Source organism: Aotus nancymaae, unplaced genomic scaffold (genome assembly GCF_030222135.1).
Source record: "Aotus nancymaae isolate 86718 unplaced genomic scaffold, 86718_ANA_hifiasm-v0.15.2.pri h1tg000057l, whole genome shotgun sequence".
In the NCBI taxonomy this organism is placed as follows: Eukaryota; Metazoa; Chordata; class Mammalia; order Primates; family Aotidae; genus Aotus; species Aotus nancymaae.
In genome coordinates, this window is record NW_026988471.1 from 68,163,507 (window position 1) to 68,188,159 (window position 24,653).

Below are 24,653 nucleotides of genomic sequence, written 5' to 3' on the forward strand. Positions count from 1 at the left end.
TCACACCACTGCACTCCAGCCTGGGCAACAGAGCAAGACTTAGTCTCAAAAAGAAAAAAATAAAATAAAAAAGGAAATTTGGACTCAGAGACACACACGTAGGGATAATGCCGCACGAAGATTGAAATTATGTTGCTACAAGTTAAGGAACTCCCAGAAGCTAGGAGAGAGGCCAGGAACAGGTCTTTCTCTGGTGCCTTCAGAGGGAGCATGACCCTGCTGACACCCTGATCTTAGACTTCTAGCCTGCAGAACTGAGACAATAAATTCCTGCTGGTTAAACCACTTGGTTTGTGGTACTTTGTTATGGTAGCCCTAGCAAATACGTACAGTCATGCATTGCGTAACAGTATTTCCATCAATACAAATCTCATATTCAACAATGGTCCCATAAGATAAACAGTACCATATTTTACTGTACTTTTTCTATGTTTAGATATATTTGGATGCACAAATACTTACCATTGTGTTATAACTGCCCCAGGATTCAGCACAGTAACATGTTGTATAGGTTTGTAGGCTAGAAATAATAGACTATACCAAATAGCCTAGGTGTGTATTAGACCGTACCATCTAGGTTTGTGTAAGTACACTCCTTGATGTTCACACAATCGCAAAATCGCCTAATGACACATGTCTCAAAATATATCCCCTTTATTAAGTAACCTGTGACTCTATGTATAGTCAGCCTTCCATTTCCAAGTTCCACATTTGCAGATTTAATTAACTACAAATCAAAAATATTCAGAAAAACAAAACAATAAAAAACACAAATTTGAAAAACTACAGTATAACAAGTGCTTACATAGCATGTACTTTGTATTAGGTACTGTAAGTAATCTAGAGATGATTTAAAGTATAAGTGAGGATGTGCATAGGTTCTAAGCAAATACTAATCCTTTTTTTTTTTTTTTTTTTTTTAATTTCAGACAGAACCTCCCTCTGTTGCCAAGGCTGGAGTGCAGTGGCACAATCTCAGCTCACTGCAACCTCCACCTGCTGGGCTCAAGAGACCCTCCCTGCCTCAGGCTCCCAAGTAGCTGGAATTACAGGTCCTTGCCATCACACCTGGCTAATGTTTGTATTTTTAGTAGAGATGGGGTTTTGCCATATTGTCCAGACTGGTCTCAAATTCCTGGGCTCAATCAATCCAACCACCTCAGCCTCCCAAAGTGTTGAGATTACAAGCATGAGCCACTGTGCCTGACCTAAGCCATTTTATATAAGGGACTTAAGCACTGATGGACTTTGATATCCATGGAAGATCCTAGAACCAATCCCCCCATAAATACTGAGGGATGACTATATGTATATATGTGTTATTGCATTTCCATTTTACAGATAAGAAAACCAATACCCAAGAACTTGAGGTCACACAGTAAGTAGGTGAGCTGAGAATTAAAACCTTTACCTTAACCCTTACATTACATGGTCGTGGTACTTAACTTCATAGAATTGTCATAAGGACCAAGTGAGATAATTCATGCAAAATATTTAGCTCTGTGACTAGCACATATTAAGTACTCAACAAATTTAGCTACTATTGTTTGTTGTGGTGGTTCTATATCCAGAATTATACATTTAATATTCATCACAAATTCTTCAACTGAGGTCCTATTTTTCCTATATTATAGATGTTTAAAAAGTAAGACACAGAATTAATGACATGACTGGGATTTCAAAGCAAGTTCTTGCTCCAAAGAACTGCCTTGTTCCAAATCCAAACTAAACCACCCCTATTTTCTATTTTCTTCTTTTAACTCTATTCCAGAAAAGAATTTCAATCTGCCCTTGTTGGAAAAATTCCAGCCAAGCTCACTGGCTAGATTGTGGCAGCTCTTTTGGAGGATTATGATGAAAGACAGGTGAAGAGGGCCCCACCCATGAGATGAAATGGGTCTGGCAGGACTTGAAGCTGCTTGGATCTCTGCAGGCCTAAGTACTAGTTTACACGGATTATAATAGAAGTAGTCCTGGCTAGAGGACCCTACCAGAGGATATAAACTAAAACCCATTATCCACTAAAAATAAACTACCAGAATTGAGTCAGAGAATAATCTCTCCATTAAACAGGGCTTGATGAAATTCTAACAAAAGTTCACACACAAGACCCAAAAAGCACAAGCAATAAGAAAAAGACAAAAAAATTTGACTCAAATAGAATTTTAAAAACACTTTCAAGCAGAGGAAAGTGTAACTAAGAAATCGTAGGCAAATGCAGCCTAGAAGCTGGCATTCTCAGTGAGTATAATCGACAAAGAAGTGGTATCCGGAAAACATTTTTAAAGCTCCTACCAGTCAGTAGAAATAAGAACAACTGCCCATCAGGAAAAACTGGGCCCAGATGTTGAGGCCTCCTCCATAAGATCATAGGACAGTCTGCATTTCACATCCTGTTTCTCAAGAAATATGGCCTATGTTAGTCCATTTTCACACTGCTATAAAGATACTACCCAAAACTGTGTAATTTATTTATTTTTATTTTTATTTTTTTGAGACGGAGTCTTGCTCTGTTGCCCAGGCTGGAGTGAAGTGGCGTGATCTCTGCTCACTGCAACCTCCGCCTCCCAGGTTCAAGTGATTCTCCTGCCTCAGCCTCTTGAGTAACTGGGATTACAGGCACCTGCCACCATGCCCGGCTGATTTTTGTATTTTTAGTTGATACAGGGTTTCACCATATTGACCAGACTGGTCTCAAACTCCCAACCTCGTGATCCACCACCCACCTCGGCCTCCCAAAGTGGTGGGATTACAGGTGTGAGTCACCACACCTGGCCAGAGACTGTGTAATTTATAAAGGAAAGGTTTTTAATTGACTCACAGTTCCACTTGGCTAGGAAGGCCTCAGGAAACTTACAGTCATGGTGGAAAGGGAAGCAGTATGTCTTACACGGCAGCAGGGGAGAGAGATAGTGTGACAGCAAAGGAAAAGTTACCATTTATAAAACCATCAGATCTCATGAGAACTCTCTCACTATCACGAGAACAGCATGCAGAAAATCACTCCCATAATCCAATCACTTCCCTCCCTCCATACATAGAGATTACAATTAGAGATGAGATTTGGGTGGGGACGTAAAGCCAAGCCATATCACCTTCAACTGAGCAATCTGCTCCTAGGTATACACACCCTACCCTCCAGGAGACATGAATCAGAATGTTCTCTGCAGCATTATTTGCAATAGTAAGCAATAAAAACAACCTAGATGGATAAACAAATGGTGGCATATTCACAAAAATGAACTGGATAGTGGTTATCTGCATGGATAACTCTCATAAACATTCAGTTTAAAAAAGCAAATGGCATTTATTATATCATTTACAGTATATAAAGTTTACAAACATGCAAAACAGTGTTATGTATTGCTTAGAGCTAATACGATATGTAATCAATCTATGAATAGATACAGAGACATGGTAACACCAACCTCAAACTAGAGGGGAGAGGAGATAATGGGATGAGGAGGAGATACAGGGAGTTTTAAATGCATTTTTTTAAATTCTTTAAGCTAGATGGTGGGCGCATCAGTATCCATTAAATTATTCTCTAGGCCAGGTACAGTGGCTCATGCCTACAATCCCAGCACTTTGGGAGGCCAAGGATGGGCAGATCACTTGAGATCAGGAGTTCAAGACCAGCCTGGCCAACATGGTGAAACCCCTGTCTCTACTAAAAATACAAAAATTAACCAGGTGTGGTGTCAGATGCCTGTAGTCCCAGCTACTCAGGAGGCTGAAGCAGGAGAATCATTTGAACCCAGGAAGCGGAGGCTGCAGTGAGCCAAGATTGTGCCACTGCACTCCAGTCTGGGTGACACAGTGAGACTCTGTATCAAAATATATATATATTCTCCAAACTTTAAGTCTGAATTTTTTCATAATAAAAAAATGGAAAAACTTTTCTAATGAGAAGTATAGAACCAGAGGCACAGTGGGTTCCTGGGGAAAGAATGTTCAATAAAAAGCAAGCAGCAAGTTTTTCTTTTGTCAGAGCTATGGCCCTGCCAGGTGCCAGGAACTGGAGGATGATGAAAATGTTCAGACTCATTGCTGCCCTCAGATGGCTTGTGATCTAACTGGATAAGAATAAAATCAGTGGCAATGCCAGTCAGGAGTGAAGCAACAAGGCCACAACAACATGTGGCAGTCACTCATCAGCCACCAGCCCACAGGCGCAGAGGCTGCTGGGACATCTGGCCACAGAGAAGTCAACACAACTGGTCCCTAAGCTCCAAGCTTCTTGAAGACATCTGAGTCCCTGTTCCCTCCCTATCCACATCCCCATGCCTTTTATGGTTGGTTAAATTTTTTGTTTTGTTTTGTTCTAGAGACAGAGTCTCACTATGCTGCCCAGGCTGGTCTCAAACTCCTGAGTTCAAGTGGTCCTCTCTCATCAGCCTCCCAAGTAGCCAGGATTACAGGCACATGCCATGCCATTGGTGAAGTTTTGTTTAATTTTTTATTTTTAATCATGATATATTTCAAGCATATGAAAAGGCACAGATAATACTGTAATGAACACCCAAGGACATCCTAGACAATAGATGTTAGCATAGTTTGCATTTCTGTTTTGGATATAATTTGTAATATATCAACATAGATGGAGCAAATCCTCACACCATGACCCCAAGTCTTCCCTTTCCCTCTCACTCTGAAGGGAACCACTGTCTTAACACTATATCTCTCCCATGCATACTTTTGCACCTATAAACATAGAATATTGTAAAACAATGTAGTAAAACAACGAATTTCTTTTTACCACATTCAACCCAAGAAAAGCATTTTATACTTTGACCTTGCAAACATACACGTGTGCGCGCACACACATGTGGACATCTATGCCTGTGTGTGAGAGTGCGTATGTAATCTAAAACACAATTTTCATGAAATAACACTCTTAACTACTTATGGTACATTCTGATTTTTTTTTTTTTTTTTTTTTTGAGATGCAGTCTCATTCTGTAGCCCAAGCTAGAGCGCAGTGGTGAGATCTTGGCTCACTGCAACCTCCACGTCCTAGGCTCAAATGATTCTCGTGCCTCTGCCTCCCGAGTAGCTTGGACTACAGGCATGCACCACCACACCCAGCTAATTTTTTGTATTTTAGTAGAGGGAGCTTCACCATGTTGTCCAGGGTGGTCTTGAACTTCTGAGTTCAGGTGATCCAACCATGTCAACCTCCCAAAGTGCTGGGATTACAGGCGTGAGCCACCACATCTGGCCTTTTTTTTTTTTTTTTTTTTTTTTTTTGAGACAGTCACACTCTGTTGCCTAGGCTAGAGTGCATGGTCTCAGCTCACTGCAACCTCCACTTTCCAGGTTCAAGCAATTCTCCTCCCTCAGCCTCTTGAGTAGCTGGGATTACAGGTGCACCTCACCACATCTGGCTAATTTTTGTATTTTTAGTAGAGACAGGGTTTCACCATGTTGGCCAAGCTGTTCTCAAACTCCTGACCTCAAGTAATCCACCTGCCTCAGCCTCTCAAAGTGCTGGAATTACAGGCGCCCGGCCTGATATTTTCTTTCTATTCTAATTTATGATGTTGGCAGTAACCCACTAAATTGATTTCATAACCTACAGACAGGTCATAATTAATTTTTTTTGAGACAGTCTCACTCTGTCACCCAGGCTGTTACTTGATATTTAATTCTCTTATTTATGGATAGATTATTTATATTTCACATATTTTCATGATTCCAAGATGTCCTACAGTGAATTTTCTTGAACATAAATACAAAAGTTTCTCTAGAATACATATCTGGAGTGAAGTTATTTGAGTTAAATACTTTTACCTCAACAGTAAATAACTGTTAAATTTTCCTAGAAATTCGGGTATGAATTACATTGCCTTCAGCACTAATAAAAAGTATTTCCCTGCATCTTAACCATCACTTAGTGTTATTAGACTTTTTTTGTTTGTTTTTGAGACGCAGTCTCACTCTTTTGCACAGGCTGGAGTGTAGTGATGCAATCTCAGCTCACTGCAACCTCTACCTTCTGGGCTCAAGCTATTCTCATGCCTCGGCCTGCCAAGTAGTTGGGATTACAGTCATGCACCACCATGCCTGGCTAGTTTTTTTGTTTTGTTTTGTTTTGTTTTGTTTTGTTTTTTTTGAGTCAGCCTTACTCTGTTGCCCAGGCTAGAGTACAGCGGTGCGATCTCTGCTCACTGCAATCTCCACCTCCCAGGTTCAATTGATTCTCCTGCCTCAGCCTACCAAGTAGCTGGGATTACAGGCACCCACCACCATGCCTAATTTTTGTATTTTTGGTAGTGATAGTGTTTCACCATGTTGGCCAGGCTGGTCTCAAACTCCTGACTTCAAGTGATCAGCCTGCCTTGGCCTCCCAAATTGCTGGGATCACAGGCATGAGCCACTGCGCCCAGCCATTACTTTAAATTTTTGTCAATCTGATAGTGTGAATTGTTTTTTTCTTTTATTTTACATTTCCCTCCTTACTAACAAAGTAAGCTGCTCTTCATATGGCTATTACTCCCTCAATCTTCTTTCCTTTGAATTGCCCATTGGATTGCCTGTATCTTTAGCATTAATTTTTAAGAGTTTCAATATATTCTGCACACTTTTTATTAGCTATATATAGTAAGTATCTTCCCATTTTCATGAAAATTTATCAAATTTCTTTTTTGCCTATGTTGTCCAGTTTAAAACATTTTCCATATCCTGAAGTTATAACAATGAGTCTCTATTTTCTTAATATTTTAAAAATTTACATTCTATACTTAGATTTTAATCCAGCTGGAATTGTATATGTGTGCATGTGCACACGTGTGTATGTATAGTGAGGTGGGAATCCTACTTTATCTTTTATCATATTGTCCAAGACCAATTTATTAAATATTCTTTCTTCACACCGCTTTGAATGCCACTTTTGTCATAAACCAAATTCTTAATCTACATAAGTCTTTTTCTACACTCTCCAGTTTTTCCCATTGGTAGCTTTTTCTATTTCTATGCCAATATTACACTGTTTTAGTTTCTATAGCTTGTAAAATTTTTTTGAAATCTGAAGGGGCATATTTCTCATTATCAGCATTATCATGATTAAGATTTTTGAAATCTGTTACTGTTTTTTCTTTTATACAAATTTTTGGACCTATTTTGTCAAGTTCTGTCAAAAACCTCGGGCATTTTTGTTGGGATTGAATTAATTTTATTTGGACAAAAATTGACATGTTATGTACCAAGACTTTTTACCCATGAATATGATATTTTGTCTCCCAACTATCTGGTCTTGTTTTATGTCTTTCAAAAAATTGTTCTCATCTTTTCTTAAAAGGTCTTATCCTCATATTTCTTTCTAGAAGTTTGTAGTGTTTTTACTTTTTTATTGATATATAATAGATGTGCATAGTCACAGTGTTTTTGTTGCTATTGTTATTTTAAATGTATTTTAAGTAAATTTTCCAAATTTTCTTACTGATTCCTTTGGTTTTGTTGTTGTTGTTGCTTTAAGACAGTGTCTCCCTCTGTCACGCAGGCTGGAGTGCTGTAGTGCAGTCACAGCTCACTGCACCCTTGATCTCCTGGGCTCAAGCAGTCCTCCTACCCCGGCCTCCTGAGTAGCTGGGACCACAGGAACATGCTACCATGTCTAATTTTATTTTGTGGGTTTGTGGTTTTTTTGTTTTTTTTTATAGAGACAGGGTTTCACCATGTTGTCCAGGCTGGTCTCGAACTCCTGGGCTCAAGCAATCTACCGTCCTCAGACTCCCAAAGTGATGGGATTACAGATGTGAGCCACCCCTAGCCTTTACTAATTGTTTTGTATACTGTTCTTGTTTCCAGTAATCTTACTAAACATTGTTATTTCCAATATTTTGGCTGTAGGTTCTCATAAATGTTCTATTATGGCCATCAAATAATCTCAAATAATGATAATTTATTTTCTTTTCAGCTTTTTTTCCTTTTTTCTGCAATCATGACCATTCCAACTCAGCACACAGGGACTAACAAGAGAGTAGACTCTACAGTCTCTATAGCAACACTGGAGTGGAGGAGGCAAAGCTAACTCTGAGTCGTTACGTTGATGGTGGCTGATCATCAGGCAAGTTTAATACTGAAGTTCTCCAACATGTATGCTGGAACGTGCACACATGATTTTCTTTTAATGTGTTTTCCATCCCATGACTCCACTCAAATTCTCGACTCACTATCTCCCACTGTATGGTTTTACGGAGCTGCTCATCCAAGGACCCTACTGGTACAGTATTCTCAATTCCTTCCATTATCATTTGTTATAACAGAAATGTTATTTTTGTATCCTAGGTAACCCAATTTGGTGTCTGCATTGTTTTTCCTTCATGATAATCCTAATGCTAGCTGGTATATTTAATAAGGGTATATAAACTATACTAAATTCAGTGGGCTGAAATATGCAAGAACAAGATGTAAGTATTCTGTTTCTCTTTCCAAGGTCTGTATTTTGGTGTTTTTTGAGTTGCTTTTTTTAGGGGCTCGTGGCCGTGTTGCTGAATTGTTGGCGTTGTGTGTTTGCATTTTATTTTGGTGACAACCTGTTATCCTCAGTTTTAGTCTACTTATTTCTAAAGTCTGAACGTGAACACAAATGTTTTATTGTCAGTGTTGCTCCTATTCCTTTTCATAACGTATTATTCTTTCTTCGTGGCTTTTTTCTTTTTGTTTATTTATTTATTTATTTATTGAAACAGAGCCTTGCTCTGTTGCCCAGGCTGGAGTGCAGTGGCACAATCACAGCTCCTTGCAGCCTTGACCTCCTGGGCTCAAGTTGTGACATGGTAATTGTCCCATAAACTGCATGCCTCAACCATACCTCAGCTTTCCGTTGAAACTGCTCTCTGTAACACTGATGTGACAGGCAAGCAGTCCAAACCAACGCCATTTTGGCCCCTGTGCCATTTTAAGAAAAACTGAGACTTGTAATAAGTAACTAAGGTCTGTAATTTTCCACCCTACCCAGACAATGTGTAAACTAACACTTATCTTGACTTCTGTAAACCACTTAAGTAACAATCGGAATGTCCAAAGCCCCTCGCCCTCACCCCTGCCCAGGAGGTGGTTTGCAGGCATAAAAGGTCTTGAAACCCTCCTTTCGCGGCCACAGGTTAGAGAGCCGTGAGTCCTCCGTGGCCACTGGCAATAAAGACTCTGTAATTTGGCCTAGTCTTTGTCTCAGTGGTGATTTTGCGCTCGCTCGGTTACAACAAAGTGACCCTTCCATGTCAGCCTACTGAGTAGCTGGGACTACAGGTGCACACCACCACACCAGCTAGTTTTTTATTTCTTGTAGAGGCAGGGCCTCCATGTGTTGCCCAAGCTGGTCTCAAACTTCTGGGCTCAATTGAGCCTCCTGCCTCGAGCTCTCTTAGTGCTAGGATTACAGGTGTGAGCCACCACACCCAGCTGTTGTATCTCTTTAATCATTTAAACATCCCTATCTTTGATGATCTCTTTCAAATTGTTTTTCTATGATCTAGAGTTTGGGGTTGCTGATCCTCCTACAAGGGTCTGAAAACTCTTGTTTACAGTGGGTCTTCCTACCAGGTGTATTGTAATTATTTACTGAAAGCTCATCTTCAGCTGAGCTTGATTTTTCAATGGAAATCTTTTATGACCAGAGTGATTTTTCATCTGTGTCAGCATGTATCCTTAGCAGTAACATACACAGGCCCACTTTTCACGTGCATCTCTTATTTTATGATGTTCGTGATTACAGGCAGTATAAACTCAGTCATCAAACCTCCCAAAGCATTAGCTTGGGATTTTACTTTCTCACAAAAGGATTTTATTTTTTCACCCAGAACCTAAGCACAAGCAAACTTTCTTGGCATCTTCCTGATTCAGCGGGTGGATTTTTTGTCCTAGTCTCCCTTTCCCTAAGAGTTCAGTCCTGCAATTGCCCAGCTTTTTGCTTTCTTGTTTAGGCTCGTGCATGGCAGTAGCCCAAGCCTCTGATTCTCATCTCTGCGTGGATCTTAACCCAGCCTAATAACAGCACAGACAGACCCACCCACACCCCAGGTCTGCTGTGGCGCTGCTCACCCCTTCCAGCTATGATTTTCCATTCCCTATTCAGTCCCAGCAGCAATTGGACTAATTTGGTTTCCTTTCATCCCGCATTTCTGTGTGTTTGGGTAGCAGGGTTCCACATTAGTCTGCTCCTCTCCAGCCCCCTTTTCCTCCACAGAGGCCCTCAAAACCAACCAGGCCTTTAAACCTCTGACAGAAGCCAGATTCAGATGCCTGTGGGGTCTCGGGTAAACCCAGCCTGCAGAAAGTATCTCCAGAATTTGAACAAAATCTTTCTGGGAAGAAGAGGCCGGGTTTGTTTGATTATTAACTGGATAATTTCGGCTTAACAACCACCTTTCTGTTCTTGTGCTGGAACAGAGCCAGAATGCTTCTTCCCTGCCAATTTCAAGGGATGAGGTCATCTTTGCAAGGTCCTTGGAGAGACATTAAGTCAGGAATCTTTTGCAAAAGAAACGCATGAGGCATGTGAGATTTGAAATAACTCAACTATGGGTCCTTTCCTTGAAAAACAAACCCAATGGGGTTTTGTTGTTGTTTTGGGTAGGAAACTTCCCAGTTTGTTTCTGTCTTTGCTTTTAAATAAAAATAGCAATGAGCCAGGGAGATTGGCCCTTTGTGGAGGGAACACATACCTTCATGGGTGCAGGCTGAAAAGTCGCAGCTGAATACGCTGACAGCGTTTGAAATTGTTTGTTTCAAACAGGATTGGTGTACAAAGTCAAGAGGAAAATCAGCAAGTTATCTCAGGAAAGGACAGTCATGGAAAACGGCCCAAATTTTAAAGTACTTGAGGGAGACACACACCTTACAGACTTTTTTTTTTTTTTTTTTTTTTTTTTGAGGCAGAGTCTCTCTTTGTCACCCAGGCTGGAATGCAGCCGCACAATCTTGGCTCACTACAACCTCCACCTCCCACGCTCAAGTGATTCTCTTGCCTCAGCCTCCCAAGTAGCTGGGACTACAGGCGCCTGCCGCCATACCCGGCTAATTTTTTGTATTTTCAGTAGAGAAAGGGTTTCACCGTGTTAGCCTGGATGGTCTCGATCTCCCGATCTCACGATCTGCCCACCTCGGCCTCCCAAAGTGCTGGGAGTACAGGAGTGAGTCACCACAACCGGCCTACAGACCTTCTAAGTAATGGTTTTCTTCCACATAGACATGAACGTTTAAAGGCCAGTGAACACCATTCCTATGCACTCGAGCCAAAGCTTAATCAGCCCAAGGCTAAGTGTGCAATAATCTCCTTAATAGAACTCCTGACATCTTCCCTCCATGGTCTTGCTCCAAGGAAAATGTGGGTAGTCTATCATCCACACCTTGGTGTGAATTTAACCCAATGTATTATTTGTCCAAAGATGTTGTCTCTGAAGATTATGATCTCAGTGAGATAAAGATTTGCCTAAAATTACATGGTGCAGAGCAAGACACTTCAACTCCAAATCCCAGGTTCCTTCCTTAGGAAGAACGGGATGGAGCCTCTTCATTGAGCTATGAGGTCCAGCCAAGCCTGCAATCTCATGCTTTCTCAGCCTATGGGTATGACTGCTCTGAGCAAGCAGTGACGATCAACATGCCCAGGGTCCATTTCTGCTGCCTCAGCCTCTAAATTCACATCTCCCACAAGTCACTCCTTTCCTCTAAGGGATTTATTTCTACTTCATGATGAAATGTCTTCAGGGAACCATTAGCTAATTCCTTGCTATCCCTTAGGGACCTTTCAGCATCCCAGGGTAACAACCAAAGGAATTTTCCTCAAACAATTTCATTCACATCAGTCTAAAGCCCAATGTACTAAACTCTCAGGAGGGTGTTAATCTCACAAAGAACTTCTATAAAGTTGCTGGAACACCATCCACAATTTCTGCTGGTGAGTGGGTCTGTGGGCTGATGTTTGTAACACAGGACCCCACACTCTGGCCAGAGCTAACTGAAACCCGAGTGAAGATCTGGCCCAGGAGAAACCAATTCACTGGTTGGCCTGAGTCACTTAGATTCTCCCTCTCAAAAGAGAGACCCCAAGGATAAGATGGATCTAGGCACTGGATCTGGAATTCCATGTCATGCCAGAGCTGTGCCATGGTGAACTGAACGAAATGCAAGGTGCAGCCAGATGCCCATAGACCGGGGAAGGTGGGCTGCACCTCATCCTGAGGTCAGCCAGAGCCAGCAGGCAAACCCCATGAGGATTCACGTGCTTCATCCTGCACCAGATACCAGGTAGGAACAGAGGAGGGCCGACAGAGAGATCCCGAACAACAAGTAATTACCCCACAAAGGCAAAAGCCCTCATAATTACAAGGCATCTGGTATTGACTGCTGCCACGGAAGTGGTTGTGAGGATAGAGGGAATGAGCAAATGCATAAAGGGCAGCCACACAGTGAGAGCAATTAGGAAATACGTAACATGGTGTCTTAGTCTGTTTGGGCTGCTATGAACAACAGAAAATATGTTGCTTACAGTTCTGGAGACTGAGAAGTCCAAGACTGAGGCACCAGCAGACTCAGTGTCTGGTGAGGACGCTCCACGTCAAAGACCACCCCTTGTTACTGCATCCTCACGTGGTGGAAGGGGCGAGGCAGCTCCCTTCAGCCTCTTTTCTAAGGCCTCCAACCCCATTCGAGGGCTCTGACCTCATGACCTAATCACTTTCCAAAAGGTCCACCTGTTAATACTATCGCATTGAGGATTAGCTTCCAACACATGATTTTTAGGGGCACATCAACATTCAGGCCATAGCACATGGCAGTTACATCACTTTCCGTTTTTCTCCAGATATTTTTATTTTATTTTATTATTTTATTTTTGAAACAGGGGCTCTCATTCTGCCACCTAGGCTGGAGGGCAGTGGCACAATCACAACTCATTTGCAACCTTGACCTCCTGGGCTCACATGGTCCTCCCACCTCAGCCTCCCAAGTAACTGAAACTACAGGTGCATGCCACCATGCCCAGCTAATTTTTTGAATTTTTAGTAGAAATAGGGTTTCATCGTGTTGCCCAGGCTGGTCCTGAACTCCTAGACTCAAGTAATCCGCCCTCCTCAACCTCCTAAAGTGCTGGGATTTTAGGCGTGAACCGCCGTGCCCAGACTTCTCCAGACATTTCTGATTTTCCTCCTTATAACAGCTAAACTTACCACACCTGCCCTTTGCCCCTTCACTCTCAGGTGGAGATCTGCCTCCTCCATCAGTGAAAAGATAATCACCCAAGAGGAGATCAGCTGATGCCCTTCCCTGTGCCAAGACCTTGTTTCATCACTTGCTATCCCTTCCTTCTCATCCACTATAAGGGAACATGCCTCCTCCTTTCCAAAGCTGAGCCTTCCATGTCTTGTGTTGATCCTGAGGCCTTGAACCTCTGGGATCCTTCATCCATCATCCACTCTTCCTCTTTTGCATCTTCAATCTCTCCGTCTCTGACAGGGCGTTTCTCTCTGCCAGCAAATGTACTCCAGGGTCTCCAATCCTAAATCCCCTTCCTCAATTCCAATGTTCACTCTGGCTACTACTCGGCTTCCCTCATTCTCTTCATAGCCAAACTTTTTGGAGAAGTCGTCTAACACTTTCTCAAGCCTCATTCATCTCTCAATTCACTATGTCCATCATATTGGGAATATTTTGAGAATTGCTCTTGGGAAACAGAGCTCTAATTGCAAAATCGGATGTCCTGGTTCCAATTCCTTTTCTTGCAACATCTAGCATCGTCAATCATGTCCTCTCTATTGGTCACTGCCAAACAGAATACAGATGGCACACACAAGTTGGTTGCTTGTCCACACCAGCCCATATCTCTATACACAGTCCCCTCACTAACAAGGAACAGTGCAGTATTCCAGGGCCAGTAACAGAGAAAAGCTACCAGCACTGGAGTGAGCTATGTTGAGAAGAACCCCCACCCCAACAAGCTGGGGCCTGCAATGGAGGGTAAGGGTCAGGGAAATACACACCCCAACCCACTCGCCTACTTCCAACACCCTCCTGCAGGGCTCCCCATTGGCTTGAACCCAACCAGAGTCCAGAAGGCGAGAGAGCCGTTGCTGACAGCCCTGACAGGTGCTCCTCCCGGGCTGCCAGCACAGTGAGAACAGCTGGGCGTGGCGGATCTGGAGGCAAACAGGAGCAACCAGCACGCCCACGCATCCCACTGACTCGTCTCACTTGTATTTTGTCATCCTGACTCTTCTGGAAAAATCAGAGTGCCCCAAATGCAACACATCCAAAACAAAACTCATCTTCTCCCCTCTCTCACCCACATTCCCGCTCTCCACTAACGGCAGGCTCCTGTGACCTCTTCACTTCCTTGACAGCCTTGCAGTAGAGACATCTCCTGGGAGCTTGTTAGAAATGGGGACTCTCAGGCCTTACCTAGACCTACTGGATCAGAATCTGCCTTCTAATATCACACCCAGGGGGCTCGTGCAAGGGTTTAAATCCGGAAGTGCTAGTTTACAGTACATTTTACAACCACTCCTCCTTTCCTTTTCACGTTGTATTAGCACATTCCAAAGTTAGAGGCTTAACATTAAAACAGAAAGAAGTACCGGGCACGGTGGCTCACACCTGTAATCCCAGCACTTTGGGAGGCCAAGGCAGGCAGATCACCTAAGGTCAGGAGTTGGAGACCAGCCTGACCAACATGGAGAAACCCCGAAACCCCATCTCTACTAAAAATACAAAATTAGCAGGGCTTGGTAGCTCATGCCTGTAATCCCAGCTACTCAGGAGGCTGAGGCAGGAGAACTACTCCACCTGAACCTGGGAGGTGGAGGTTGCAGTGAGCCGAGATTGTGCCATTGCACTCCAGCATGGGCGACAAGAGCGAAACTCCATCTCAAAAAAAAAAAAAGAAGAAGAATAAGAAGAAATACATTGATGCAGGCCTTGTGGAACCCTCCATCACCCCCATTTATTGCTTTGGACTTTGTCAGAGGATGCTGCTTTAAGGATGGTGTGCTTGTAGACTTGACTTTGTGCCTTCCTATTGTTTTATGAAATCCATACCTATCCCCTCCCTCCTTCTTGCCTTCATTCTGGAGGATTATGAAAGGCACCTAGATTGCCCTTTGTGTGTAAAAAATAAGACTATGTTGAGTATTCAAAATAAGAAGCCCATCATTTGAAAATGTTTCAGATGACATTTGCCATGTAGAAATACATCACCCAGTTCAACCTTGTCAAGATTTATATCTAAGTGTCAATTTCCTCATCTACAAAATGAGGAGATGATAGTAACTCCTTTATAAGTGTCTGTAAGGATTAAATGTGGCAAAATATGTAAAATATGCCCTCCAAATGGACAATGCTCAAATATTCATTGAATAAAAAAGGGAAGGTATTTAACATATCTGAGGTCAGTTGCAGTGGCTCATGCCTCTAATCCCAGCACTTTGGAAGGCCATGACAGGTGGATCACCTGAGGTCAGGTGTTCTAGACCAGGCTGGCCAACATGATGAAACCCCATATCTACTAAAAATACAAAAATTAGCCAGGATGTGGAGGTTGCAATGAGCAGAGATTGCACCACTGCACTCCAGCCTGAGCAACATAGGGAGACTTCATCTCAAAAAAAAAAATAAAATATCTGAGCTTCAGTTTACTCAAATGTAAAATGAAGACTACAATAGCAAGTTCAGTAAATGTTCATTCTCATACCCTCCCACAGCCCACACACATGCTCACACACATGCATATACATATACTCATGTGTGCACACACACATACATGTGCACATAGGTACACATGTGAGCACATACACATGCATGCACACAATCAAAACCACATGCACATGCACATGTACCACACACAAAACAGGAGGAACTCTAGCTGCTTTCCCTGATGTCTCCTGCCCGGCTCTCTGCCCTTTGGAAGCACTCCCCTGGATGGCCGCAGAGCCTCCACCCAGCACAGCCACCGCCCTCCAGGTACCCCCCCGTACTCCCCCTCTTTCCACACCAGCCACAGTGATCTTTCTAAAATATAAGCCTGACTGTTTCATGCCTGGTTGAAATCTTCACACTGCAGTCAGGCCAAACCTATTCTATACCCCCAAACACACTGTGCAGTTTTACTTCACTCTGCCTTGGTACACACGACGTCTCCTGCCTGATGCCCCCTCCTCTGACCACCCACAGCAGTGGACACAAACCTCTGATGTCACCCTTTCTCCCTTTAGACTGCAAGGGTTGCTCCAGGGCAAGGACCTGCCACATCTGATTTTGCGGTTTCAGGGTCCACCACCCCGAAGGCCAGAGCACAGCCAGGGCTCCAGAAACGCTGTTGCCAAATGTGGTTACAGCAGAGCACGAGAGGTGCTGCCCTCGCACCCACCCAGTCAAGGCAGCCCCAGGATCCCCAGCACACACAAGAGACACGAGTTCCATCAAAAGGACCTCGTTGCCTCCTCTTCCCAGTGGCAACCCAAGCACCAGGACACTTTAGGCCTTGTCCTGTGAGTTTGGAACTGCGGAGCTGAGCATAGAATACATGGCGTGGTCCTCGCCACAGGCCGGCTCCTCTGTCTGCAGCAGCCCTTGAATGCCCCACCCAGAGCTCCCTTGTTCAGCACTCAGGCAGTGCCTGTGCAGGGAGGCTCCTGAGCGATGCCCAACCCCTCCCTGCTGATCCCACACACATTTTCCTTCTCCTTTCTTCAAAGCAAAAAAACAGCTGCCCTTTCCAAAAGGCAGGAATGTAGGGGGAGGGCGGGGGTTGCTTGCCTGAAGGTAAAGATCTAGACTTCCTTTCCCCAGACTGAGCACCACCCCACAGGCAGCACCTCCTGGGCACCCCACAGAGGGAGGGTCTGACCGAGATGCCCTGTAGGTGCCAGCATCACAGCGCCCCGTGAGTGAATGGGCAGAGGTAGATGTGAGTCAAAGCAGGCTCTGTCATCACTGCTGCCTGAAGGAAGAGGCCACAGCCTCCCCTCTCCATCTGCCTCCTCTAGAACAGGTTCCATCAGTGCAAATGCTGCAACACCAACATCTAATTTACATTTACCCAGAAAAAGCCTGCTGTGGCCTGAAGCTGTGCAAGGGGATTGGGGGAGGGATAGAGGGAGGCTTCAAATACAAGGCCTGACCAGGCTTCTACCCTCAAATATCTGCGAGCTCTACCCAAGACTGGGCAGCAAAGTGGGGATGAAAGAATTAGACAAAGGGCTTTCCCTGGAGAGGCTTCTGCCTCGCTGCAGGCAGGGCATAAGGCCCACATGAGGGCAATGAAGAACTCTTCGAGGCAAGATGGAACCAGGAGCCAGACTGCGTGCCACGGACATTGCCTGCTCTCGAACTCCAGAGGAGAACTTCTACCTGCAAGGATAGATGGGCCAGTAGGAAGGGATTTACAGATGAGGAATAGCACACGCAAAGACCCAGAAGTGTGATTTGTCATGTGCGTCTCCAGGAAAGACAGACCGTCCCCACAGACAGGGATGCTCGCTCATGGCACTGGTTAGAACTTATTTTGACTGATGATTCACTTTGAAATCAGCCCTACCAGGGCTCCATGTGGCTTAGGAGCCAGGATAGGGTAAGTCATCTTCCTTGCCCAGCCGTATAAACAAACCACAGAGCAAGGCCAAACCACCAGAGCGAGTCAGAGCAAGGGGAGAGAAGGCAGCCCTGAGAACCACTGTGCTTTCCTTCTTCAGAGGCCAAGGAGAAACCCTGGCCCTTCACACACACGCGCAACTTCACCATCTGTGTCTGAAAATGCTGAAATCAACACAAGTGGGAAAGACAGCTATTGGGAAAGGCAGGGGGAGCTGCACAAACCTGTGTCTACTTGTTTCTCCACGAACTAACCTCTGATTGATCTGAGTGATTGACCAAAGTTCCTTGCAAGATGAAATATCCAAAGCCAAAAGAGAACTCAGTAGCTATTTAGCAGGGGTGGTGGGAAGCTTCTAAAATGACTCCCAATAACCCCCAGCTCCTGGTATTTATGCTCTGATTAGTCTCCTCCCCTCCCCTTGCATGGGGGCTAGATCTACGGACCTGCTTCTGATTAAGAGAATACAGCAAAACTGTGCTTGGGGTATAAAAGACTGACCACCTTCCTGTTCGCACTCTTTCTGCCCCTCCAGTGTGCACACTCTGGCTGCTACTGTGAGCTGCCCTACAGAGAGGCTCCCATGGCAAGGAAGTGAGGTAACCTCTGGCCAACAGCCAGCGATGAGCTGATTCTCACCAACACCGAGCGAGTGCACTTAGAAGAGGATCCTGCCCTGGAGAGCCGAGAGATGACTGCAACCCCAGCTGAGGCTTCGATCGCAGCTTGCGAGACCGTGAGCCAGTAACTCAGTCAAGCCATTCTGTATTCCTAACCCACAGACACTGTGAGATAATAAATGTTATTTTGAACCACTGAGTTTTAGGGGAATTTGTTATGCAGCAGGAGATAACAGATACTTTTCAATCAGGTTTTCAGGTCTAAGAAACAAGATTGTGTGTGTGCCTGAGCTAATGACTTATGGCTGATAGGATCAGAAATGTCCCCGAATCTCAGTCAATTCCCCATCTTCACTATTAATTAGCATGTCTCCTAGTGAGTTATCTTTTTCTTTTTCTTTTTATTTGAGGTAGGGTCTTGCTCTGTCTCCCAGGCTGAAGTGCAATAGCACATTCAGGGCTCACTGCAGCCTTGACTCCCTGAGCACAAGTGATCCTCTCGCTTCAGCCTCCCGAGTAGCTGGGACCACAAGCACATCACCATGCCTGGCTAATTTTTATATTTTTTGTAGAGACAAGGTCTCACTGTATTGCCCAGGCTAGTCTTTAATTCCTGGCCTCAAGTGATGCTCCAGCTTTGGCCTCTTGAAATGCTGGAATTACAGGCATGAGCCACCTTGTCTGGCCAAGAATTGACTTACATTTTGTTTGTAGAAGTGCTGAGTGAAGCAGAAATGTCTACATGACACCAGACTTTTTCATATGTAGGCAGACACTACAAGTCCCTTTGGAGTAAATCTTCCTCCTCATCGGAGTCAGCAGACCACCTGTTTGAGAACGTGCAGAGAGTAGGCACAGTCCTACGCTGGGGTAATAGTCAACAGCCCCTGACCAGGAAGGACGCCGGCTGATACGTCCTCCCCTAGGGAAGCTCCTCGTCTTGAGGAAGGATGTGACAGAACCCTGGGTGCTTGACAAGCCTTTGCCCACCCTGAGACCCGTTCTGGAAAACGGCAGAGCGGCATGCCCCTGTCCCAAGGGCAGAGCCCAACCTCTTGTCCCAAATCTGGCAACATGGACAGGATGGTATTCCCTCAAGATCAAAGCAGGAATAGACACCAAGGGTTCTGAAAAGGAACTTAGGAGGGAAAGAGAAAGGAGGTGTTTTGTTTGTTTTTGGAAGGGTGAGGGATGATGATCTGGACTGGATAAGGAAGCCAAGGGTGGAGAAGCCTGGGCCCCCTGGACCTGGGGCTAAGGCCAGAACCTTCTAAGACCCTCCCACTCCAGAGGGACATGGAGCTCTGGGCCCTCCCGTCTTGGAAAGGTGTGAGGCTTTGCAGGCCAGTGACGAAGCTTGTGACTGTGACCTCAGAGAGCTAACACGTAGAGCCCAGCATGGGACTTCATGAGTTCAGTTCTGAGCATAGAACTTAAGGCGACATCCAAGTCAAATGTCCAATGCTTGAATAAACAAGCCTTGAAAGTATGAGAGTCCAAAACTGAAGATAGGGAGTTTTTCTTATTATGGTAACATACGTATAACATAAAATTTATCATTTTAAGTCAGACATGGTGGCAGGTAGTCCCAACTACTCAGGAGGCTGAGGTAGGAGGATTGCTTAAGCCCAGGAGTTCAAGACCAGCCTGGGCAATATAGTGAGATTCCAGAGACCCTGTCTCAAAAAAATACCATTTTAGCCACTTTTAAGTGTACAGTTCAGTAGTGTTAAGTACATTCACATTATTGTGCAACCATCACTACCATCCACCTCCAGAACTCTTTTCATCCTGCAAAACTAAAACTGTCTGTACTCATTAAGCAGTAACTCCCCATCCCCCACTCCAGCCCCTGGTAACCTCTGTTCTACTTCCTACTTTATTCTCTGTGAATTTGCCTATTCCAGGTACCTCGTATAAGTGGAATCACTCAATATTTTCCTTTCGTGTCTGATCTGTTTCATTTAGTATAATGTCTTCAAGGGTCATTCATATTGTACCATGTGTCAGAACTTCAATGATTTTTCAGGCCAGGTGTGGTGGCTCACACCTGTACTCCCAGCACTTTGGGAGGCCAAAGTGGCTGGATCACCTGAGATCAAGAGTTAGATACCAGCCTGACCAACATGGTGAAACCTTGTCTCTACTAAAAATGGAAAAATTAGCCAGTTATGGTGGTGGTCACCTGTAGTCCCAGCTACTTGGGAGGCTGAGGAAGGAGAATGGCTTGAACCCAGAAGGCAGAGGTTGCAGTGAGCCAAGATTGTACCACTGCACTCCAGCCTGGGCAAAAGAGCAAAAAGTCCATCTCAAAAAAAAAAACTTAAAGCTAAATAATATTTCACTGGATGCATATATACCTTTTGTTTATCCATTCATCTGTTAATGGACACTTGGGTTGTTTTCACCTTTTGGCTATTATGAATAATGCTTCTATGAACACAGGTGCACAAATGTTTATTCAAGTCCCTGCTGTCAATTCCTTGGGGTATATACCTACAAGTGGAATTGCCAGATCCTATGGTAATTCTACGTTTCATTTTGGGGGAATTGCCAGACTGTTTCTCACACAAGCTGCACCATTTTACATTCCCACCAGCAATGCACAAGAATTCCAATTTCTCCACATCTGTACAACACTTGTTTGGGGTTTACTTAAAATAATAGCCATCTTAAGGAGCGTGATGTGATATCTCATCATGGTTTTTATTTGCATTTCCCTAGTGATTAGTGATGTTAGTATTGTTTCATGTGCTTACTGGCCATTCATATAAAAGATATGGATTTTTTGAGTTGTCAGCAGATAGATGCCAATTAAAGTCATAGGTGGCACCCATGGCTGCTTTCCCACCCACTATTTATCTTCTCCTTTTTTCTTATTAACACCCTGACCCCTGGTTTTGTTTTGGTCTGCACTGTGCCCAGCTAAATGACTCATTTCCTATGACACTCTTATACCTAGGGCAGGCCACAGGACCTGGCTGTGAAATGGGGGCGGAAGGGACCGGGAAGCCTCCTGAGACAGGCTTTATAAAATGTAATGGACTCAGTCAGCACTCTCCCTTTGCCTCCTGCCTTTTTCCCTTTTCCTTCTTCCTGCCTGGAATATAGATGTGATGCCTGAGGATGTGGCAGCCAACTTGCACCATAGGGAAAAGAAACACACATTAAAGATGGCAAAGCAGAATACAGAAGGAGCCCAATGAGCTCTGGACTGATGACAGGCCCCCAGTCTCCCTACTACATTAGAAATGAACCCCTTGCTTGTACTGGCCACTATTTATTGAGTTTCTGTTACATGCAGCTAAACACAATCCTAACTGGCTTATCCTAGAAGTGGATCTGCCCAGAGTAAGTATAAGGAGTGGAAGGAGAAAAGAATATAAGAGAGTGCTCTGGGAAATGCTGAGAGATAACAGAAGGCAGAAAAGGATGGGGCATGGTGGCTTACGCCTGTAATCCCAGCACTTTGGGAGGCCAAGGCAGATGAGTCACTTGAGGTCAGGAGTTCGAAACCAGCCTGGCCAATATGGTAAAACCCTATCTCTAATAAAAATTCAAAAAAATTAGCCAGGCACGGTGGCACGTGCCTGTAATCCCAGCTACTCAGGAGGCTAAGGCAGGAGAATCACTTGAACCCAGGAGGTAGAGGTTGTGGTGAGCCTAGATCACGCCATTGCACTCCAGCCTGTGCAACAAGAGCAAAACTCCATCTCAAAGAAAAAAAAAAAGAATAAGAAGGCAGGAAAGGAGTCATTCATAGCAGGGGCTGACCATGAGCAACTACAATTAATGTAGAAAACATGAGGTTATAAAAGCAAATAAATGAAGGACATAGAGTATTCAAGGAAAGAGTGTCAACATGCTGGCAGCTACAGGGACAGCCAGTAAGGGAGGCTCTGAAAAGAATGAATTCAACAAAAAGTGATCACTGGCCTCAGAGGAGTGTCAGGGAAGGACTGCACTGCTTAGGGCTGAGGAGTCAATGGGAGTGAGGACGAATGAAAAGCAGTTAGAGGAAGAGGATGGGCAGGTGCTAACGAGGGGCATGCATCATGTGCAGTCAAAGGAGTGTTTTTTGTTTATGAGAAGCACATGACATGCCGATGGATAGAATCCAGAAGAGAGGCAGAGGCTGACAATTTAGAAGACAGCACAGAACTGTCTCCTTTCATTAAATAATAGAATCCCCTGGCTTTTAAGTGGGCATTTAGTCAACCAACTAGAATCTTCATTTCCCAGCCTCCCATACAGTTAGGTTGCTCATGTGACTTATGTTGAGCCAATGATATCTCAGCAAAAGTTAGGTGTGAAATTTTGAAGCTATTTCCTTGAAGACATATGCTACGGACACATCCTCTCCCTTCCTGTTGGCTGGGAAATTGTAGCAACTACTTTTGACCTTCAGATTTTTTTTTTCTGAGATGGAGTTTCACTCTTGTTGCCCAGGTTAGAACGCAATGGTATGATCTCAGCTGACCACAACCTCTGCCTCCCTGGTTCAAGCAATTCTCCTGCCTCAGCCTCCTGAGCAGCTGGTATTGGCATGTGCTACCATGACCAGCTAATTTTATATTTTTAGTAGAGACAGGGTTTCTCCATGTTGGTCAGCCTGATCTAGAACTCCTGACCTCAGGTGATCCACCCACCTCGGCCTCCCAAAGTGCTAGAATTACAGGTGTGAGTCACTGCACCCGGCCAACCTTCAGATTTTAAACAGATAAATTGTATTGTATGAAAATAATATCTTTTTCATTGAGATGGGGTTTCACTATGTTGCACAGGCTGGTCTCCAACTCCTAGCCTTAAGTTTTCCTCCTACTTCGGCCTCCTAAAGTGAAAATAATATTTACATAAAAAATAATTAAAATGAAATGATGATCCTTCTTTTATAACAACAATAAGGAAAGAAAAGAGTGGTTGTCATTTTTAAGACCTATTTTGTAAAATAAGAATCTGGCAAACTTATATGACTCCCCAATTTTTTCCAAAATTTTCAGGGCTGAGAAATTAATAAATCTAAGAACCATTGTATTAGTTATCTATAGCTGTACAACAAATTATTCCCAAATTTTGCAGTTGAAAATAATAAACATTTATTTTCTCCCAATTCCTGTGATCCAGGAATCTGAACTGGTGCAGCTGGGTTCCTGGGCTCAGGGTCTCTGATGAGGCTGCAGTCAGCTGGGATGCAGTCTCATCTGAAGGCTCACCCAGGGAGGAGGACTTACTTCCAAGCCCTTCATGTGGTTGTTGGCAGAATTCAGTTTTTTACAGGCTATTGAACCAAGGAACTCAGCTCCATGCCTCATGAGTCTCTCTGCAAGGCAGCTCATAACACAGTAGCCAGCTTGCAGCAGAGTAAGCAAGTCAAAGAGCAGGAGAGGGCAAGCAAGACAGAAGCCAGGGTCTTTCAGAGGCTGTCTACACAGCCTCCTGCTGCCTCCCTCCTCCTCCCAGATGCAGGAGGGCCAGGCTTGGCAGTGTGGTGAGCCTTCTCCAGCATGACAGGAGAAAAGGAGAGGCTAGGAGCCACCATGCCTCCTTGCGTAGGTGAGTTGATGGGAATCTGAGGGACGGTGGACTGACGGCTTCCATTTTCACCCCAAATTAGGACAGTCACCCAGAATTGAGGGCAGGCAGTTGGGGAAGGGGCTAGTAGGAGATTTGAGGGGAATAGGGAGCTTTCAAACAGGTAGGGTGGAGAACAGGAGACAGATGAGAGGAGAGAAAGCCATGGAAAGTGACACTATAGCTTGGACCCAAACCTGGAGAATTTTTAAACTCTGCATAAGCAGTACTTCAAGGCTCCAGCAGTTTATGTCCATACGAGTTGATGCCTAAATCCACCCCAGAGTCAGATTTACCCTCTTCTAGGAAAACCATCTTGAGTGAAGCAAATGCCCATGTTATCCCTGAAGGTAACTGTGAAGCCTTCAGGAACCTGAACATAAATGTTCCAGGCAGACCTGAGAGCTGCCTGATCCGAGGGGAGGTGGAGAGAAGGGAACGGACTGCACTCCCGACATCCCACATGTGTGGCTAATGCCCGAGGGTGCTGATAGTAGCTGCAGTTGTGTGGAGCAGCCTGCAGGGCCGAGGGTGGGGCTGTCATTGAGGGTGGGGCTGCTGTCGCTGACCATGGGGCTACTGTCCCTCTCCAGAACTGGATGAACCCCACCGTCAAGTGTCCTAGGTACAGACAGACCAAGGCACAGAAATGAGAGGATCTGAGTCCTGGGCTACAGGAAGAATTTTCTCTTCTCTTTGGGCCTGGAGAAAAAGTAAAGGCTGTCCCAAAGGTGAATGGAAGCCCCATCCTCTCTGCTGGATAGAGAGGCAGATAGAGCCCTCTCTCTGGGGGAGAGATGATGGCAGCTACCACTTTGCAGGGGGTCCCCATCTCCCCAAGGATGATCCTGTGGCCCTAGCAGCCACCACTCTGG